Source organism: Schistocerca nitens, chromosome 2, assembly GCF_023898315.1.
Source record: "Schistocerca nitens isolate TAMUIC-IGC-003100 chromosome 2, iqSchNite1.1, whole genome shotgun sequence".
Lineage (NCBI taxonomy): Eukaryota > Metazoa > Arthropoda > Insecta > Orthoptera > Acrididae > Schistocerca > Schistocerca nitens.
Window position 1 is genome coordinate 524,202,155 of NC_064615.1, and position 9,004 is coordinate 524,211,158.

Sequence of the window (9,004 nt, forward strand, 5' to 3'; positions counted from 1 at the left end):
AAACCTACAGTTGATATTGGACTCAGAAAGAGGCTAAAACCTTATAGTTTTGACTTTGCAGAGGTGAAAGACGGTAGTTTTTGTAATAATAATAATAATAATACGTGCTATGTAATTCTACTTCAGAATAGTATACCATGAAGTATGCCTTGATACTCATAAAAAGTCTCGCTACCGATCCTGGTACTGTCAGTGAAAAGACTGTATATTTACATATTAAGCAATCATAATGAAGAATTGGTATCCATTCGCCGACGTAGTGAAAAGTAATGTATCGTCAAACATCGGTGAAGATGTAATATTCTGTAATACACTCCTGGAAACTGAAATAAGAACACCGTGAATTCATTGTCCCAGGAAGGGGAAACTTTATTGACACATTCCTGGGGTCAGATACATCACATGATCACACTGACAGAACCACAGGCACATAGACACAGGCAACAGAGCATGCACAATGTCGGCACTAGTACAGTGTATATCCACCTTTCGCAGCAATGCAGGCTGCTATTCTCCCATGGAGACGATCGTAGAGATGCTGGATGTAGTCCTGTGGAACGGCTTGCCATGCCATTTCCACCTGGCGCCTCAGTTGGACCAGCGTTCGTGCTGGACGTGCAGACCGCGTGAGACGACGCTTCATCCAGTCCCAAACATGCTCAATGGGGGACAGATCCGGAGATCTTGCTGGCCAGGGTAGTTGACTTACACCTTCTAGAGCACGTTGGGTGGCACGGGATACATGCGGACGTGCATTGTCCTGTTGGAACAGCAAGTTCCCTTGCCGGTCAAGGAATGGTAGAACGATGGGTTCGATGACGGTTTGGATGTACCGTGCACTATTCAGTGTCCCCTCGACGATCACCAGTGGTGTACGGCCAGTGTAGGAGATCGCTCCCCACACCATGATGCCGGGTGTTGGCCCTGTGTGCCTCGGTCGTATGCAGTCCTGATTGTGGCGCTCACCTGCACGGCGCCAAACACGCATACGACCATCATTGGCACCAAGGCAGAAGCGACTCTCATCGCTGAAGACGACACGTCTCCATTCGTCCCTCCATTCACGCCTGTCGCGACACCACTGGAGGCGAGCTGCACGATGTTGGGGCGTGAGCGGAAGACGGCCTAACGGTGTGCGGGACCGTAGCCCAGCTTCATGGAGACGGTTGCGAATGGTCCTCGCCGATACCCCAGGAGCAACAGTGTCCCTAATTTGCTGGGAAGTGGCGGTGCGGTCCCCTACGGAACTGCGTTGGATCCTACGGTCTTGGCGTGCATCCGTGCGTCGCTGCGGTCCGGTCCCAGGTCGACGGGCACGTGCACCTTCCGCCGACCACTGGCGACAACATCGATGTACTGTGGAGACCTCACGCCCCACGTGTTGAGCAATTCGGCGGTACGTCCACCCGGCCTCCCGCATGCCCACTATACGCCCTCGCTCAAAGTCCGTCAACTGCACATACGGTTCACGTCCACGCTGTCGCGGCATGCTACCAGTGTTGAAGACTGCGATGGAGCTCCGTATGCCACGGCAAACTGGCTGACACTGACGGCGGCGGTGCACAAATGCTGCGCAGCTAGCGCCATTCGACGGCCAACACCGCGGTTCCTGGTGTGTCCGCTGTGCCGTGCGTGTGATCATTGCTTGTACAGCCCTCTCGCAGTGTCCGGAGCAAGTATGGTGGGTCTGACACACCGGTGTCAATGTGTTCTTTTTTCCATTTCCAGGAGTGTATAAAGTTAATCTTTAAGTGCATATTTTCTGAGAGCTTCATAAAGCCACATAAACACTCTTAAACCTCAATTTCACAACAACCAGTTAACAATTCCGGTGTTAACAAAAAGCATGAGAAAGGGGGAAAGTGCTGTAAATTAGAGTGCTTCCACACGGAAAGATAGAAATAGTAACAGTAGAGGAAGCTTAACGGTTGAGCCAGGATAGCTTTTATGTTATCTAACGCCACAGTTTCAATATATCCATGTAAGCTGTTATAAAGAACTTCAATAAAAAAGGAAGATCAATGTCCCGCAGACAACGACATCATTGGAAACGGGGTATCAGTTCGGATTAGGAAGGACAGTGAAGCAGGAAATCAGCCGTAATTTTTTCCAAATGAACCTCACGGAATTTTCCTTAAGCGATTTAGGGAAACCTAAGTATGAATGGCCGAACGGGGATTTCAATCGTCGTTCACGCGAATGCGTCTCTAGAGTGCTACACAATGCGACACTTCGCTTCGTATAACTTTAAGATACCTTAACAGCTCTTGCCGGTTGAAATATGGCATTTTTCAGAAAGTTTAGAGTTGCTTAGTGAAGTCAGAAGAAAAGAAGTAAGCAAGTATAGACCCTAAAGCGATTGGATAAAATAAATAATACCCTGCTATTACGCTTACTCAGGACCCTTGCGGTTTGATAACATCACTTCCTGGAAGTGCTTTGAACAAGCATGGGAATTCGCTGACGTATTATTGAGCTCAGCGCCTTGTCGTCGCGCCATCTCACATGGTTTTCCCGATAGACTACACGTCATTGCCCAGACTACTGTGAAGAGGACGTCACGTATGACGAACAGAAAACGATGCCATCTTCTCGTGGGACGGTCTGTAGTGAGTATCCTTTCGTGGCTGCGTTATTGTGATGATCAGCTGGAGATATCTCGATCGAAACACATAGGTGGACGATATGTTCGTCGCCGGGAATCTTATACTGTTCCTGATGCCTCGGTTTTAATTCAAAGCTACTCTCGGGATTAGAGCAGGTATCATAGTTGACAGTAATCGATACATCGGATTGGGATGTTAAGCCCGGTGGAAGCACTGTATATTAAATATTAAGCGATCATAATCAGGTGTATTGTTACCGTTAGACATAATGTTTATTACCATTAGTTACCTGCAACGTCGATATTAGACTAAACCTGAGATATTTTTTACGAGCTCTATGCTTAGCTTGCAGCGAGGAACTGTTGAAACAAAACTGGTAATTATACATGTGTAAACGTCTGGCGCATTACAATGTTTGAAGTACGAGTATTTCGCTATTGGAGGACCTTTTCACTTATCAGAATTCTAATTTGTTCTGATTTTGTTGAGACACATTGCAGATAACGCTCAACTACAATGTCAGCTGTTTGTGATACGTTTCCTGATGTTCTTTGTTGTGTTTCGTTGCCCAGTACCCTTCATACTTCCAATTACAGGGATGTTGACTTGTCTGTAAGTGGTGGAGACTCTCTTTCTATGTACCTGCCATGTATGTACTGCGGTAAACTTACATTCGTAATAAATAAGTTGTGTCCCTCTCGGATATCATTTGGAACAAGGATGTCTTTTATCTCTGAAAGGCAAATGATTTATAAGCGTCTTACAAAAGAAACAGATGAGCGATATATGAGAACATAATAATGATTTGTTCTGTATATTTAAAAAATTATTCAGAACATGTTACGGCCCCACGTCGACCTAACAAAGACAAGAAGTAATTATTTTAATTTGGTAAAAACGTGAAGGCTAAACACTGAATCTCCTGAAAATAAAAATGAGACAGCCAGAGAATGCGAAACTAAAGGAAAAACGCTGAAATTTTTTTTCTGTTTACGAATTTCAATACTTAATTTTCCAATAATTACGATAAGAAAATGTTAAAGAACTACATTCGCATAATTGGTATTTCCTTGCTAGTTTACGACGTAATACTAATAATTTCAGCTGCCGTTAACCAAAAAGCAAAGACATACAGTGTGTTTTTCGGTTACGATCTATTTAAAGACGATTTTATTAAAAATAAAATGCATATTGCGAACTGAGCCGAAGCGGAGACATTCGGCCGGCAGACAATCTATAGACGCAGAGGGGGTCACCCCAAAAAGCACCATCATCGAATGTCGTGATGACGTCATCTAACCAATCAGAGGTCGATCCGTATGTCTCACGGTGGTCATGGAGAACTTCTCAGGTATCTAAAATGAAATTTGGTGTCTTTGTTTATGAAATAAAATACGCAGCTACCTCAGCGAGCAGGGTGGAGAACGTCTGTACATGAGCACAGTCATGTGACTGCAGTAGTCAGGGAACGTGATGTAGTTTTTTGGCAGGTTCAAACCAGCTGTGAAGGCATACTCCGTTTATTATGGTGCGTTATTATGCACGGAACACTACAGCCTAGGTAGGACAGATTATATGTACGATATGATGAACAGTATTATGTAATATCTTTGCAGATCCATTGACATAAATCTGATAAAAGTAATATACGAAAATGACTTACAAAATACCATGACGCAGCCGCCCAAATCACCAGAAATGCAAGTCCGTCTAAATGTTCTCCCTACGTAAGCCTGTGCTGTTACCGTGTTGTGCGCAAAAGATGACTAATAATGTCACTATTTTTATTCTATTCACTAGCCTAGGGAAAATTTTGTTTTTATGTATAGCTCCCAGGAAGCTCTTCGTAGGCCTTTCCCCGACAGTACATTATTTAGATGGTCCTTCGCACCATGAGTCCGCAGTTTACCTCAGGACTGATTCCCGGGCCCTAGTTGGTAGTAGCCACCAGACAAATGGTACACAACGAGGACGTTCTCAGCATTACAATTTTCTACGAAAAATAAAAGCACGCACAGGCACTAAAGCTTCATCTTTTGAAACCTGTATCAGTGTTATAGTAGAAATAAGTTTAAATGGAGCGAATGTTCAGACTGTCTGCAAAATTTGCAGGTGATTTTCCTTGGTCGTAAATGAACGCCGGCCCAGGTACTAACTTTCCAATTGGCAGCGTTGTTGTGCCGCTCTCAACTCAAAGCGCCAGAAGGTCAACAAAGATTAAAGACGTGAGTAGGACCTTGAGTAAGAAACACTGCTGGTAGTGAGTAGCTTAGACGCGTTCTATGGCGGTGTAGTTCGCAGAGCCTTGCTTTTGAAACCCGAAGATCCCTTCTGGAGTCCTGATCCAGCACACAGATTTAATCTGTTAGGAGAATCAACGCGGACGAAGCCTTTACTAAAGAGCTCAAGATCCATTCTAGGCGAATGATCGTTTTGAAATAAACTCTTCTTGAACACATCATTTTTTTCATCCAGGGGAACTAGTTCCTCTGAATCGTGGAATAAATGGTACCGTATTATAAATTGTAAGACAAAAAGACAGTGAGCTACTTGAACTATAGGCAGGCCTTGAGGAGAGCCTGGATGGCTTCACTGCTAGGGAATTGTCGGAAATCTAGGCTCGAGTCCCAGTTCGACATACACCTTCACTGTACCACGTGGGCTAACACTGGCTATTGATATCATGTCTTGATCTGTGCAAAACACCGTAGGTTTAAGCACTGTCCCAGTGATACACGGAACAACAAAAAAGATTTTACATGTTTAAAGAAACATTTGGAGGCTCACAGAGCTATGTAAAACGCCGTGTACACGATATTTGACATACGTTGCGCACACTGCTGCTACTATACAACGAAAACCATCGTAAAAAAATTCTCAAGAAATAGTTGTCTGTTTTCCAGTAGTACACTGTTTCCAAATCAACATTACATCCCCACGAAAGAGTATTTGATTATTTTGCCCGTCGTAACTGAGGCACAGAAGACTACGACAATAGCTTCTTTTACGAGTGTGATGAGGATGATACAAAGTAGCAAGCTGAGACTGCGGCGGAGCTGTGGGCGGCGGCACTCACCTGGCCTGCGCGGCTCCTCCCAGACGACTGGACAGCCGCAGAACTTGCGGGCCGAGTTAAGGTGCTATCAGGTCGCGCGATATCTGCAGGTGTCTCACACCTGCTATGCGTTTGACCCGGCGCCGCCGCCCTTATCTTGGCGCGCATGTTGCCGGAAACACGTGTCGCCAATACGTCCCAGATGCGCTCTTTCGTTTGTACACCTGTTGCTCTCATACTGAAAACAAGAACCAGCGAATTTGCAGGTGGAAATACTTAAAAAAAAATAGCTCAGGAAACGTACTGCGGTTTCAGAAGCACCTGGTTCCACAGTAGTGAGCATCTTATCAAAGCGATATTGTTTCCAGAGTACCAAACATCCGCCATGCGTTTGTGGTTACAAGTGTAGTCAGTGTCTCTCAAACAAGCTATGAGTAGAACAGTTACAAAATCGGTTTCAGTTGTTGAATAACCATTTTCAGATCATAGCTCCTAATGCTACTAGTATCATAAACCACGTGGTGAAACATAACTGGCGAGGGCGCAATTCAGTGTTTGTAATGCGACATAGGAGTGACGTGGTAAACACAGCAATGAAAAGGTCTAGAGAAATGGCAGTTGCGCAGAAAGAAAAGCTGTCCTTTACGTCACATGGAGGTATTAGGAAGTATTGAATGTTTATTTACCATTTAACTCGCCAGGGATTATCCGTTGGAAGGAAGGTGTCATTCCAAGTCCACTGAGATATCCATTTATTCCGTCAGGCCCATCTGGAGTCTTGGCTGGCGCCTTCGTCAGTGGAGGACCATCATTTGTGGTACAATTTTGTTATGCGGCAGTTTTATTGTTAAACTGTCCTGAAACCTGTTTTTTAATATGCAGGTCCCGATAGTCACTCATGTAAAATCACTAATCTTGCATGAAAATTGGAAGGATTATTCACTGTTGCCAACGATTGTATTTATAATTAATTCTACACCTCCTTTCGTACACAGAGGGAGTCTAGTTATGATGGCAGCATTGGGGTTCTTCGCTGCCTCGTCAAATAGAAGAATCACTTAGGGCCACGGGACAGTCATAGCATTGTTTTCTGCTGACAGCCGTTCTCCGTGCACGTATAGAGCAGACGAGGGCAGTCTGCTATCCCAGCCCAGCATCGTCGAGTGACACCGAGCGGCATGCCACAAGATGTTGTGTGAGAAGCGAAAGTAATCCTTTTTAGGTAAGATAAGAATCTGAGAAACAGGAGAAAAAAATGGTTCAAATGGCTCCGAACACTATGGGACTTAACATCTGAGGTCATCAGTCCCCTAGAACTTAGAACTACTTAAACCTAACTAACCTAAGGACATCACGCATATCCATACCCGAGGCAGGATTCGAACCTGCGGCCGTAGCAGTCGCGCGTTTCCAGACTGAAGCGCCTGGAACCGCTCGGCCACAACGTCCGGCTGAGACAGGAGATAACGTGAATCTACTAAGGGTGAGTGCAGCCGCCGGCCGGGGTGGCCGAGCGCTTCTAGGCGCTACAGTCTGGAACCGCGCGACCGCTACGGTCGCAGGTTCGAATCCTGCTTCGGGCGTGGATGTGTGTGATGTCCTTACGTTAGTTAGGTTTAAGTAGTTCTAATTTCTAGGTGGCTGATGACCTCAGTAGCTAAGTCCCATAGTGCTCACAAGGGAACCTCCCCATCGCACCCCCCTCAGATTTAGTTATAAATTGACACAGTGGATAGGCCTTGAAAAACTGAACACAGATCAATCGAGAAAACAGGAAGAAGTTGTGTGGAACTATGAAAAAATAAGCAAAATATACAAACTGAGTAGTAAAAGTGTAAGATATGCAACATCAAGGGCTGTTTAAGCTGAAGAGCGCCGTGGTCCCGTGGTTAGAGTGATAGACTGCGGAATGAGAGGTCCTTGGTTTGAGTCGTCCTTCGAATAAAAATTTTACTTACTTTATTTTCGCAAAGTTACGATCTGACCGTTCATTCATTGACGTCTCTGTTCACTGTAATAAGTTTAGTGTCTGTGTTTTGCGACCGCACCGCAAAACCGTGCGATTAGGAGACGGAAGGACGTGCCTCTCCAATAGGAACCGAAAACATTTGATCGCAAATTCATAGGTCAACCGATTCCTCCACAGGAAAACACGTCTGAAATATTCTATACGACACTGGTGACGGCATGTGCGTCACATTACAGGAATATGTTGTCGACCCACCTAACTTGCACACTTGGCGAATGGGTAAAAAGATTCTTCTACATTGCCCGATTTAGGTTTTCTTGTGGATGTGATAATCACTCCCAAAAAAGTGATGAAAACATAAGAGTTTGTCACATAAACGGCAACAAATGAATGCAACAGTTTCACAGTCGCACAGTTTTCCCTGTGCTCTGTCAAAACATACGTTTTTAACGTTTTCAAGTTTTTCCGTGTGTAGACCGTCAAATCCTGCATGTGTCCAAGCAAATCTGAACATGTCCTGGAATTTTGGAGAGCGAAGTTGATCATGTCTGAGTGCATGAACTTTGATAATTGTCTGAAAAATTAAAATTTTTCAATCGAGGGAGGATTGAACCAGGGACCTTCCGCTCCGTAGTTGCTCACGGTAACCACGGGACCACGGTGCTCCTCAGTGTACACGTACCTTGATGTGGCTTATCTTGCACACGGACTACTCAGTTTGTATATTTTGCTTATTTTTTTCATAGTTCCATACAACTTCTTCCAGTTTTCTCGATTGATCTGTGTTCAGTTTTTCATGGCCTATCCCTGTGCCTACTTATAACTGAATCTGAGGGGGCTGCGATGGGGAGGTTCCCTTGTCAGAGCCATTTGAGCCATTTCTTGAGTGCAGCCATTAAGCCCAGTAGAAGGAGCTGGCAAGGCAATGGCAAAGCAATGGCAAGGAAAGCGTTTCTGAAGAAGAGAAATTTGTTAACATCGAGTATAGATTTAAGTGTCAGGAAGTCATTTCTGAAAGTATTTGTATGGAGTGTAGCCATGTATGGAAGTGAAACATGGACGGTAAATAGTTTGGACAAGAAGAGAATAGAAGGGTTCGAAATGTGGTGCTACAGAAGAATGCTGAAGATTAGATGGGTAGATCACATCACTAATGAGGAGGTACTGAATAGGATTGGGGAGAAGAGGAGTTTGTGGCACAACTTGACCAGAAGAAGGGATCGGTTGGTAGGACATGTTCTGGGGCATCAAGGGATCACCAATTTAGTATTGGAGGGCAGCGTGGAGGGTAAAAATCGTAGGGGGAGACGAAGAGATGAATACACTAAGCAGATTCAGAAGGATGTAGGCTGCAGTAGGTACTGGGAGATGAAG

General features: G+C 44.8%; 1 protein-coding gene across 2 annotated transcripts in view; it reads right to left on the minus strand.

Moving 5' to 3' along the window:
* LOC126236509 (NPC intracellular cholesterol transporter 1 homolog 1b-like) overlaps positions 1-5,765 on the minus strand; it is a 169,575-nt gene extending 163,810 nt beyond the window's left edge. The window contains exon 1 of one of the 2 annotated variants that reach the window (XM_049945870.1): positions 5,683-5,765. The gene's annotated coding sequence lies outside the window, so the exon portion shown is untranslated. The remainder of the gene's footprint in view (positions 1-5,682) is intronic. The other variant, XM_049945871.1, reaches the window with a different exon arrangement.
* Between the last annotated feature and the right edge of the window lie 3,239 nt (positions 5,766-9,004).